General features: G+C 36.3%; 1 non-coding gene across 1 annotated transcript; it reads left to right on the forward strand.

Annotated features, from left to right (window-relative positions):
• The first annotated feature begins 12,371 nt into the window (after positions 1 to 12,371).
• LOC119631213 (U1 spliceosomal RNA) lies at positions 12,372 to 12,530 on the forward strand. The gene has a single exon (XR_005246596.1). It is a non-coding gene; the product is annotated as a U1 spliceosomal RNA (small nuclear RNA).
• The last annotated feature ends 916 nt before the right edge of the window (positions 12,531 to 13,446 follow it).

Here is a 13,446-nt window from a genome sequence, read left to right on the forward strand (position 1 = left end):
AACAATGAGCACGCACTGGTAAGCATCACTGCTCTCTCGATTTCTATGCAAAATCATAACGGTCATGTGTTTCGATTCAAATAGTTAGTTATTAAGTAATATTATTAGTTAGTTATTAAGTAATATTAGTAAGTAATATTATTAATTGTTACGGGTGGTAGGACCTCTTGTGAGTCCGCGCGGGTAGGTACCACCACCCTGCCTGTTTCTGCCGTGAAGCAGTAATGTGTTTCGGTTTGAAGGGTAGGGCAGCCGTTGTAACTATACTGAGACCTTAGAACTTATATCTCAAGGTGGGTGGTACATTTACGTTGTAGATATTTATGGGCTCCAGTTACCACGTAACACCAGGTGGGCTGTGAGCTCGTCCACCCATCTAAGCAATAAAATAATAATAATAATAGTACAGTAGTTGTTGAAATAATTGGATTTCTAACTAAAAAATAATATAATTTGCTAATAAAAATTTTAGAAATGGCAGAAAAAAGAACATATCTAATAAAATTGAATCGTTGTAACATTAACTGCTTTAATAAACAAAACAAAACGGTTTCATAGTGCGGTTTCGAAGTGTTTTAGATTCACAGGAGTTTTTCTCAGAAAACATTTCATATATATAAAAATGCTTAATTTTAACGAGCATCCCGCACAATCGGGAATTAAAATATTTAACTGAATTGCTGGAGTAAAGCGACGGAGGTTCGCTTTCTAAAGTCCTCTAGAGCTTTTTCAACTTCCTCAAACATGTGAGGAGGGTGCCGCTAAAATACAAGTTGTTTCCGAGTTCCGAATTGTTTTACTATAAAAGAAACTTAATTTTTTTAAATGAAAGTCGCTCTGTATTGTTCAGGGGTGTGCAAGCTTTCCATGGATGTTAATTTGTTGATGTTTTGATTGAAGTCGGATAACTTAGCATTACCGGTAAATACTTTTTAGCGTGTATGAGTAAATTTGACTTGTGTTGATAGTAAATAGATATTTAGATAAATTTACGAACCAGTTCTTGTTATTTATTGATAGTAGGGCGCAATGTAAGCCCGCATGGAGAGGTACCACTATTCTGCCTATTTTTTGACACACTTGAATTGGAGCTATTGATTGACTGCTTCGCGGCAGAAATAAACAGGATAGTTGAACCCGCCAATGCAATCTCACAAATCACCCTTAATTTTTTACGGTTTGGTTTGAAGAGTGGAGCAGCCATTGTACTGTAAAGACTATGAGACCTTAAAACTCATCTCTCGAGGTGGGTGGCGGCATTTACGTTGCAGATGTCTATGGGCTTCGGTAACCACTTAACATCCGGTGGGCCGTGAAGTAGTACACCCATATATGCAATAAATAAAAAATTAAGCATATGCAAATATTATGCAGTTTCGTTTTTAATGTGTTATGTTTTCATCACACTTTGTGTTAGCAGAAGCTACTCCTGAAGAACGTTCAGGTACGTATTTTCCAAGAATAATTTGGACCTGTTTGCCGGATTCGACTCCCAGCCTTAAATTACTTTTTTATTACATTGATACATTTATAACATTTGAGTTACTTGCCGGTCGGTCACTGCAAACTCGGAAAATTATAAAAACATACAGAAACGTGTAATTGAAATTATTAATAGGCTCTCGTTGCAGACCATATCGACCCGTGTAGAAATTCCATTAAGTGTGTGTACCAAACTTTAAACCGACTACAAAAACGGTTATCTATTCGACTGTGTTTTTTGTGTGTCAGACCTCTTTATAGTAGACCAGATTTTTATAGTTTTTTTTATTTTATTTGAAATCTACCCCTTCCTGTACGCATGATACGTATCTTTTCAAATTTTATCAAGACTTGACCAGCCATTTTATAGTTATCCTTAATAATGCATTGTAATTGACTTCGTTGTTGATATTCTAATTTGATAATATTGATATGGTTCTTCTTTTTTGTTGAAATTTTGCATTATTTAATTTCTATTGAAACGAATATTTAAAGCATTGCTATGTTCAAAATTATAACGGGTACGTATATTAAAGTTTGAGCATCCAACGCCTTCGCAGAATGTTCTACATCATTCCTTCGCGGGTGGAATGCAGGTGCAGACAAAAACTGCCTCTCGGAGTCGGCTTCAAACGGAAGGGTCACGCCGTTCGTACTGGCCACTCGTTACCGGTTGTATGATTCTCAAACTTTCATGAATTTAAATTAATTTCAAAACCAACCGTACCAAAAAGTTTGTGTTCCAAATTCAATCTGTGAATAGGTATAGGAGATAGAGAGTATGTGACTTTTTCTTTGAATAGTTATTGATAGTTTATTACAGCTATCGCTGTCTTTTATATTAATGTTAAAAGAATATCCATATTAAAAGGAATAAATTTATATATTTCGCAGAATGGGGCGATATCTTCATTATTTCTAGACATCGTACCCGCGTATTGTGGGTAGTCGTGCAAAGAGATTGCGCGGCACGAAACTATGAGAGTTCCGAGATGTCTTCACTCTTCCTAAGTTAGGCAACGAATGTATTCTGATTCCACTCGAGTGATGACACGCTGACTCGGCCGAAGCACACCAGCCGAGTTTAGCCGATGTTTGACGAGTAGTTGGGGCCCGCATCCTCTAGGTGGTACGCTTTAGTTTCATTTCGTGTCCGGATGTAATTAGCGGTAAATCCCGGTAACCGTATTCGTCGAACTCTTTGTCGAGTTCGACAAGTACGAGTCCGACTAACCCGTAAATCAGCTCGCTGAGTTTCTCGCCGGATCTTCAGCGCGTCGCGATGCCGATCCGGTAGTAGATTCATTCGCGAAGCAACTGCTCTTGAGTTGTTAGGTCTCCGGAGGCGCTCGGGCAGCTGTTAGCAAATCCCATCCATCCTTTTTTTTTTTTTTCCACAGGAGAAAATCGCCGGATCCCCACCCGCGCGGCAGGTGGGGTATGTGGGAGTTGAACCTCACTAAAAACTCCTGCCCTGAACCTTTGCTCGCCCACCTGTCCTGGTGAAACTGGAAAGGCGCCGGGAAAACAGTAATCCTGCAATTCTAAAAAAAAAAATTTTGCGGTAAAATACGAAGTGCCATGTTCGCACGTGAGTGTATTTTCTTCGCTGTTAGACACTAACACGATCCAGGCATTCCTGCAATGCATTATAATGCAACTTCAATCTTGATTATATTTTATTAACTCTTATTAGAAACATCAGTCAAATTCTTATTAGTCATATCATTTGAATTCTTATCTCGTACTAAATTAAATTTGACAAGCACTGAATCGCTCGTACTGTATAAATCTATACCGCACAGCTGACGCTTAGCTGCCTAATGAAAATGAGCCCTTACCGACCGACGGTCAGGCGGTCCCTCGGACATGCCGGTGTATCCTTAATACGGTACCTCTGCGTTTTAAATGGAAATCGCGCTTGCAATTTATGTAAAAGGGTTACTTTACGATTGTCTCGTGTTTCAGGCTTGTTTTGGTATAGGCGATGAAAAAAATTTGTAGGTATGCTAAGTCTATATATTTTTTGTGTTATTGTAAAAAATCTAAATGCACGAAGGACTTGAAAAATCAATAATTTCGATAAATATAGTAAAATTCTGTGTATTCGTTTTCGTGATGACAAGTTGGAAAAATAATACCAATTTACGTTTCAAAGGACAATGCCCATTTTCTATGGGCGTTTGGGCCCCTAAAAAAAGTTGTCGCGTCATGATGGTTTTAACTTATTTTGATAGACAAAGAATTATCGTTTCATATTCAGAAAACTATTTTTATGTTCTCACCCAGGTTTAAGAGAAATCTGTTTTTTTCTGCCGCTAAAATTAAGTTGTTCATTGTTTTTTTCGAAATCAATAATCGCTTTCATCATTATTTACAGTATTAAATAAGTTAATTGTGGTTAATGTTGCTAGAAATAAGCCCTTACGTAAATTTTATTATTATTATTATATCCTCATTATAATAATAAAATGAAATGAAAATCCGGAAGCCGACAACGATATTGTTGTTGTTGTTTTTAAATTAGCCAATAAGCAGACAAAGAGCATAGCCTATACAGCCTAGTCTGTCGTACTTATATTTTTTTATGTCAATAAAAAGCCGGTGTATCTCTTTTTATTGCTTTTTGGGAGTTTTGACGTCAACTCGATGAATTCTCGGTCAACTCATTGAGTGAGCATGAATTTTCGCAGACCTTTTATCTTGAAAAAAAAAACAGTCACCGCTATGTTAGCCACAGTTTTATTCCAATGCCTCAATAATCGTTAACAACGATTATTGACGTTTAATACACAAAACAACGCCCAATTTATATATTATACATCACAATAAAGTATTAAAAAAACATTAAAATAAAACTTCAAATGACGCTTCACTCGGGTTGCTGACAAAACTCTCTGATCATTTTTAATAAGAATAGAGTAATGGTAAGCCATTGACATTTTTACTAATGGAATCATTAATATCTAAAAATATTAAATTAACTCATGGTTTTAAGTAATAATTATTATTACAATATATAAATATTGAATTGAACAAAAATAAACTAAAAAGTCTGAATTATAACCATTAGTTATTTTTTATTTATTTGTTGTTCAAGTCACAGACAACTCTTTCGTTTGGCAGCATATAGGTTTACTATAAGCCTGTATGGGCTAAGAGCCCTTTGCCTATTGGCGAATTTAAAAACTATGGCACTAAGTTTTGGGATGTTATCAAATAAGTAATTTATTTTTTTGTAAAACAATGCCAGGGCGAAAGAAATGTTGATACATAAACTAAACAACGTAAAAAAAATATGCATAGTTTTTCAAGTACAAATAGTTTTGACATAAAGTTGGCCCACTTTTGGGCATTGTCCTTTACTAACACTATCTATCGTGTATGAATCCTTAAGCGTGCTTAATAAGACTGCATTTTTATCAGAAGATAATATCAATCGTGAAAGACGACCTATAAAATAGGATTCTTGAGTATTAACTTTAGAACTGAGGGCTATTTTTTTACTAAACAATATCCGTGTAACTAAAATTACTGTCACTAACACAAAATACGTTTACTTTATATTAATTCAAATTAATGCAAATAGCAAAATTCTTTCCCGTTGAGTATAGAGGATTTCATATCATTCTTCTTCTTCCTATTCGTACACTCTTGACAGAGTGGTCGTGGTCATGCATCAGTCATATCCTGCGATATCGATGCTCTCGCGATGCGACGCCATGTGGCACGATGTTTCGCAGAGTGAGAGCAATCATTTATGCTGCAGTGAGTCACAGATTTTATGAGGTCGGTCCATCGTGTTGGAGATCGTCCGCGAGATCTTTTGCCCTCGACTTTCCCTTGCACACCAACCGCTCAATTGAGTCCTCATTACGATTTCATATCATATACATGTTTAAAAAAATATATAGATTTTGTAACTATATTGAAATGAAAATCAGCCTACGAAGACCAAAACTTCAAAAACTTCCGAGCTTCTAAATTCGAAAACTAATTAACAGAGCATTTATCTCAACCGTTTTACGATCTAATTAGAAATTCCAATTAGATATTTCGCGGTATTTCCTTTGGATTCTCTAAGCTCCGAACAATAATTGTTATCGGTGGCCACCCAAGCTTGTCCGCCTTTGATTCCTCCGGGAATTTCGTAACGTCCCTACAAACTCCCTTCTCGGCCCTTCACGAGTACCGAACAGATCTCTTTTTGATGTGCAACCACTTCCTACTGTATAAATAGGTGCGTTCGTGTTTGTACAGATTACGTGTGTCTGGTCCGTGTTCGTTCGTTTTGAGTGAAGGTAACAATTTACAAAAAATCTTTATCTATACTAATATTATAAAGAGGAAAGATTTGTTTCTTTGTTTGTATTGAATAGGCTCCGAAACTATTGTAGCGATTTGAAAAATTCTTTCACTGTTTGGAAACTACACTATCCCCGAGTGACATAGGCTATAACTTTTTTTAAAAAAATTTAGGAATCCTTACTACAACTCCAATAATGTTACGAAAATTAGAAAAATAATAAAAAAATAGACAAATACAAATATTATTTAAATGAAAAAAAGTTCATTAAAATAATGATAATTATTCAAAATACCTTTATAATTTTCCATTTTTAGAAACCTGACGCAAATACAAGGGTTAATGTGTGTGTATTACAATATTTTTTTTTTAATTTGTTTAATGACCCGAGCGAAGCCGGAGCGCGCCGCTAGTATATATATATTTTTTCTTCTGTGCGTGTGTTTGTCACTGAACTCCTCCTAAACGGCTGGACCGATTTGAATGATTTTTTGTATGCGTTTGGGTGGCACCCTGAATGGTTTAGATTCACAAATCAGCCCGGCAGATGACGCTTTAGTCGGTATATAGGTTATTGATCTATACTACAACTAAACGACTGGATCGACTTGAATGAATTTTTGCAGGACAACATCTGTCGGGTCCGCTAGTACAGACATAAATATTTGTTAAAAGATTATTGTTATGATTATTATAGACGTTGAATTACTACATATAAAAAATTAATACATTTCGGTTATAGTAAATCTGACGTTTTAAAAAAATCAGAAATTTGCTCATCAGTTTTATTACTCAACTTTTAAATATCATTTTAAAAATCGTTCTATTTCTAAACTTTCCTTATAATAGCGAAAGAAGAGCTTATGAAATACTTTAATATATTGTCCTAGTTGGTAATTAGTCTAATAAGGACTAGTGTCTTATTAGAAAGTTGATAAAATCTAATAAGGCTGTAATGTGGATTTTTTTTTATATTAGCTTAGCCATAAATATAATATGTTTTTGAACGTAACCCTGATTTCAATGTGTGAACGCACATGACTCGTTTCGTTACGAATAGCATACATTTAACCACATTTTATGGTCGTATGAATCGCACTATGCTTCAAGCACTTCACATTCTTGTACAGACAGAATAATTGACTAAGAAACACTGCAAAGACTAATTATTAAAAAAAAAAACGGTTGTCTGTAAAGTCGGTTTACTGACGATAGTTGAACGTGACAACGTCATAAGAAAATACCGATGGAATGGTTTCATTTTTCAATTATCGCAATTATCGTTGCTATAAACAATTGACACCACATTCACTTTTCACTGAACTTCATACTTGACGAAAACATGTAAATGTATTATTGTATAGCAGCTGTCCACGCGGATACATCGCTCACTCAAGTAGGAAAGAGACAGATGTCGAACGCTGCCGAACGCGGAGGCCGATTGTGCCTCTTGGTCGCTCGTTGCGCGCTCTCGCTTGCACTTCAAGCCTTAAATGGAACGCCTCAATGAGTCATGTTTTTTCGTGCGTGCAGCCGGCTCCATCCAATTATAAGACGTTGTCACCTCAAAAAACACGTGTGGCACTCGGGGACTGCCGCGGTAAAGCTATTGCATAGCATTTTTTATCAACTTATGCAATTATAATTAAACAATAATAATTTAATATTAAAACAATAATAAGACCACGCTATATTTATAAGCATTAACAAAAGCAAAAAATTAACTGTCCCCTTCACACTCATAAGCTACACTGCGCGACGCATGGTAGGCGGAGTGGGGGTTGTTAGGTTTTATTTTCGTTACATAATTTCTTGATTGAAAGCTATGCAATATTATTCTATAATACTATAAAGCTTATAAACGATCAGTCTTCTGATGTACCGTACCAAAAAACGACAAAAATTAAAATTTAACATTTCTTCTTATTACAATAGATATTGCCACCTTCGCCCTATCATATAATATTACATATTAGATGCGCTTAATTTAAACGACTTATATTTACTCACGTCATTTACAGTTGCACGAATATAAAATAAAAGCAATCCGACGAAAGCTGTGAACTAATTTTATTTTAAATATTTGTAAATTTTTAATGAATAAAGTTATTTGAATTTAGGAAAGCGTTTTGCTGCCGACTGTACCTGAAGTGAGTACTCTCGTTAGAAACTTTTTATTGAATTAACACGATTTAAGTTTGTTATTAATCGGATCTATTGAATTTTATTAAAGGAAGTCGTTTTAAAATTAAATAAACAGGCGTTAATGATGAATTTATACGTTTGTTAAGATGCTCTTAAATTTTTATTTACTCACTAAATTGTGCTGTAAAGTAGATTTAATTGTTCGCATTAAAATATCTTAATAGCAGTCGATTTTCGGTTTGTCACACTCAAGAGTCCCCGTTCCGAATTTGTTTGAAAAAGATAATGATTTTGACGGGGAATCTAACTATAACCCCGCTGTAATCAGGATATCCCTCGAATGGTAAACCGTCGACGTCACCCAAAGCATGTCATTATGGATCCTCCTGATCCATTAGCGGTGCTTTTAAGCACCACAAGCGCCGGTCACCGTCCTCGTCGAACCCGTCGCTTGCGACGGGTTCGACGGGCGAATTAACCCATAGACACAGCCCACTGAGTTTCTCGCCGGATATTCTCAGTGGGTCCCGTTTCCGATCCGGTGGTAGATTCTGCGAAGCACTGCTCTTGCTAGGGTCAGTGTTAGCGACACTCCGGTTTGAGCCCCGTGAGCTCACCTACACACGTTAGGGCGAAGCTGAAATAGCCTCTCAAGGCTATCAGCATAAGTAGGAAAGAAAAAAAACAAGGTATCCACCCACTGTTAGAGTTAGGCAATCAAATGAAGTTAAAAATATATTTCTCAGATCCTTAGATTTATATGGCTGTAACAATGTGACAAATATTAAATACAATAAATAAATAACAGTAAATTTAAAAATACAAATACAAATATTAAAAATAAAGTATGTCAGAAAATTCTGCCGAAGAACTTGTAATATAATAAATGACGTACAGTAGACATTTTTGAAGCCTATGACTACAAAATACACATACAATTATTATAAAGTGGTATTACGTTTAGTATTTCGTACGGAATCGCTCGCGGTCGCTTCCCTCATCACGAGGCCGTTGACCTCAGGCGTCAGCTGATTTGAATCGTATTACATTGTGTTCAGGGCAAAAAGCATTTGTAGAATATTAAATTGTCCGTTGAGATTGTTGAAGTGAAAACTTATTTTGGTATCGGTGTTATTTGAAACACTACGAAGCAAAATAAAACGACACTAAAAAGTGACAAACATTTACATCTATAGGATTTAGCCTGTGCGAGAATGAGATAGAATATGTTTTCTAAAAGTACAGGGTCTATAGTTCTGCATATTGGTTTGTTACCGTCACTGGTCTTTTATTGGGAGCTCATTTTTACTGATGTTAGGACCTCTTGTGAGTTCGCGCGGGTAGGTACCACCACCCTGCCTATTTCTGCCGTGAAGCAGTAATGCGTTTCGGTTTGAATGGTGGGGCAGCCGTTGTAACTATACTGAGATCTTAGAACTTATATCTCAAGGTGGGTGGCGCATTTACGTTGTAGATGTCCATGGGCTCCAGTAACCACTTAACACCAGGTGGGATGTGAGCTCGTCCACCAATCTAAGCAATAAAAAAAAATCCTCCAGAACTTATCCCTTTCAGTCGTAATTCTATATCTTGCATATGAGTTGGTGACTGTATGGAAATATTGGCGTACAATACCACCAGTCCCTTTCACCCGGTGGATATCGTTATAGGCAACTAAGGCATTCACCGGAAAATCGATAGCAGTATACTCTGAGTATTATACACCAGCATCACTTGTTCTGGTGAAATTGGAAAGGCCTTCGGGCCATCAGCAACCTTTCATTTCCTTAAAAAAAAGCACCAGCATACTGCAATAAACAATCGGTATTTTTGATGGTATGTCATTTGTAAGCCCGTGCGTACATCTTTTCTGCCGAATTTTGTCACGAAACATACATTTTTTATACATAATTTAAATTCAGACAAAATCATCTCATTTTGTAGTTGCGCGGCAATTTTATAGAGATAGTTGGATTCACAGGAAGAATGGTTCAATTAGTGTGAATCGAATTATAAATGAAAAAACGGAAATTTTCGTTCACTATTAAAGCTACAGAAGTGGAGGTACGAAAATAGAACCGATCCATTATTCAAGAAACTGAGCGAAACATAAGTTTAGCCATATCATACGAAGAGCCAATTGAGCAACCATTACCGTCACGCAGTAACAAAACGACCTAAGCACGCCGAAAAAGTCTACCGGTCTCACCCTTATTTCGATGCCCCAGAGCTTGTTTAGTCTTAGCATAATGAAGTGATAAAAGCAAAGTCTGTTGTAAACAACAAGTTTGTGAATTTGCATAAGACGTTGTCATGTTCTCAGAAGGGTTAAAATCTCGAGGGCTTTCCGTGATCCAGGAGGCTTATCCTGATAATTATTTCAATTGTTTATGCCTGTCGACGATGCATTTCGATAGAGTATTATAGTTTGTAGGAGTGTTGTCTTCATTACGGAGGCAGAGGACCTGTCAAGGAGTGATCTATGTTTTAGGGATGGACCGTGAGCCGGATTGGACATGGATTGAACATCGAAGAGTTTGAGTTTGCCTTTAAATGCTTCTAATTTAATAACGTAGAAGTAATTGGAATATTTGAAACATGACTTTATTTGAATATTGTTTGATGGCAATATGTTGTTAGATTATGTGTTAAAAATATGATGCGTTTTGAAATATTATTATAAGAAAAACATTAATTACGTAATTGGAAATTTAAAAAAAATATCGATTGTTTATATGAATGAAACTTTCTAGGTCTATTTCACTCTTGTATGACGTCACATACATGTCTATTCGTTTTTGTCCGTACCAATTCGTTGGTAGCTTAGGGGAAATTTCAGCTACACTATGTCTGGTAGGTGAGTTCACGGTGGTCGTTCTGAAAGAGTATACTACTACTGGCGCTAGCAAGAGCAGTGCTTCGTAGAATCTACTCATACCGGATCGGAATCTTCTAATCGTATCATCTAACGATTTTTTCTGCCTGTGACGTTTGTATTGTTCGATCTATCGAGTCCGCACGGGTAGGTATCACCACCCTACCTATTTCTGCCGTGAAGCAGTAATGCGTTTCGGCTTGAAGGGTGGGGCAGCCGTTGTAACTATATTTGAGACCTTAGAACTTATATCTCAAAGTGGGTGGTGCATTTACGTTCTAGATGTCTATGGGCTACAGTAACTACTTAACACCAGGTGGGCTGTGAGCTCGTCCACCCATCTAAGAAAAAAAAATAATTTATGAACCGTTTCACAAATTATAAAATTCATAAATTATTTCCTCTAAAATATATTAATTACACGCTCCATATATTTTCGAATACATTACATACATACATTACGTCATCCCCTCGCTTCATTAGACAAAGGCAGTCAGTCGATTCTTCAAAAGTTAAATATGAGTTCCTACCCCTAATAATGTCTCATTACTTTACGGTATTATGAATATTAAGACTCGTATATGTTCATTGTGTTATATTCAGAGAATTACCGCGAAACGTTCAATTTAATTAGCTTGTGTTTGTATTGTTATCATCGAAGGAGATTAGATTTTTTTTAATTTTACGCTAATTATCTTATACCTTTAAACGAGAAATTCTTGTATATATATGTATATAATCTGAATCTCGGAAACGACTCCAACGATTTTCATCAAATTTTGTACACAGGGGATTTCGGGGGCGATAAATCGATCTAGCTGCGATTTATTTTCAGAAAATGTTGTTTTATTCGTGTTTTCAATAATCAACTCTTCCCGACATCTATTGGCGAATAATAATACTATTTTTCTTAATTGAGGGCAACTAACCGCTTTAAAGACAAAACAAGATGGCGTTATCAAAAAAAAAACCGGTCATCGTCTAGTTATTATTATAAGCGAAATGAAACTGTTGAAAAATTACAAAACCGCTACAAAATCATGTACCCTACATAGATACGATTAAATCCCATAGTCGACATTGTTCCGCCCCCAGCGTCTCCTCAAGAACAGCTTAATTAACTTAATAAATACACACTCCATTTCATTAAGCGCATACGTCAAATATTATGAACATCTAAACAGATGTCTATATCACGGATTGATTTATATTGGAGAGACATACTTGGAAGAAACATTGAATGAAAGCTGATATTTGATTGCAATTATAATTGAGTTAAACTAACACTAATGAGTGTTTGGAAGGTTTTCGTCAACCTGATTTATATTCATTACTTGCCAATACTGGGTAGTACTAATACCATATTGAAAGGTTGAAAAGAGGTTGAAGGCTTAAGCGATATTTTTGACACTTTACAGGAGAACCAGTCGAACTTTAAAATTTTTGAAAAAATATTATGAAAAAAAAACTTCTTTAGCTATTTAACTAGTGTAAACATAATTGAAATTCGATTAAAAACACCTATTTGTTGATGCTAATATCAAACAACCTGTTATACCTGTTATACTTACCTGGCGTAGGGTGATACCGTGATCAAGTAGGCGGTTCCTCCAGGGCGAGGCTGCTCCATTGCACTGCGGAACGGTTGACCCTTGCGATTACCCTTAATGCGGGTAGCTTGGTCGCGTTATTTTGGTAGTGGGGACTGCGTTAAATTCTGCCGATCTAATTCCAGCCCATTGAGTTTCTCGTCGGATCTTATCAATGGGTCGCGTTTGCGATCCGGTGGTAAATTCTGCGAAACACTGCTTTCGCTAGGGCCAGTGTCAGCAACACTCTAGTTTAAGCACCGAGAGCTCAGCTACAACGTAAGGGCGAAGCTGAAATAGCCTCTCAAGGTTATCAGCAATCAGCATAGGAGGATCAAACAACACGGACCTTTAATTATAAAGATAAATGTTGCGTATTAAGGGAAATTTCGCTTAAGCTAAATGGCCCTTTAGTCCTCGATTATATCCTCCTATAGTTTGAGATCACAATAAAAAATATTTCTAATGCGGATCAAATTTTTGATCCAGATAACCGCAAAAACTTGACCGTCACGACCCTTAATGTTTTTAACAACTAATGACCACGTGTGGAGCCAGGATTGTCATGTGTGACCGGCGCCGACGTCACTATTGGTAGCAGACGGCTTGGCACCGAAGTTTTTGTCAATCCATAGGAGGTAGAATAAACAAATCGTGCGACATAAATCTTATCACCGGATATGGTCGCACGACTGGCGTGTGGCTTTTGTTGTATAGAGAATCATCTAATCTATATATTAATACGTGAAGCAAAAACTTTGTATCCCTTTTTACGAAAATTGCGCGGACGGAGCAGTATGAAAATTTCCACACTTATAGAGAATATAGAGAAGAAGTGCACAATGCTAATATTTTTTTAAAATAATGCATAAAAGATACATTAAATCAATAACGAAAACATTACACACACTACATACCATGTATTTGACGCACACACGCATGCATACTATTTATTGTCAAACTTTTGTTCTTGGCGTCTGTTGTCAAATTGAGAATAGATTAAATATTGTTTGCCTTTGTAAATATTTTTATAGTGTAGTCTTGGCGAA

The sequence above is a fragment of the Bombyx mori genome, chromosome 3 (genome assembly GCF_030269925.1).
Source record: "Bombyx mori chromosome 3, ASM3026992v2".
Classification (NCBI taxonomy): Eukaryota; Metazoa; Arthropoda; class Insecta; order Lepidoptera; family Bombycidae; genus Bombyx; species Bombyx mori.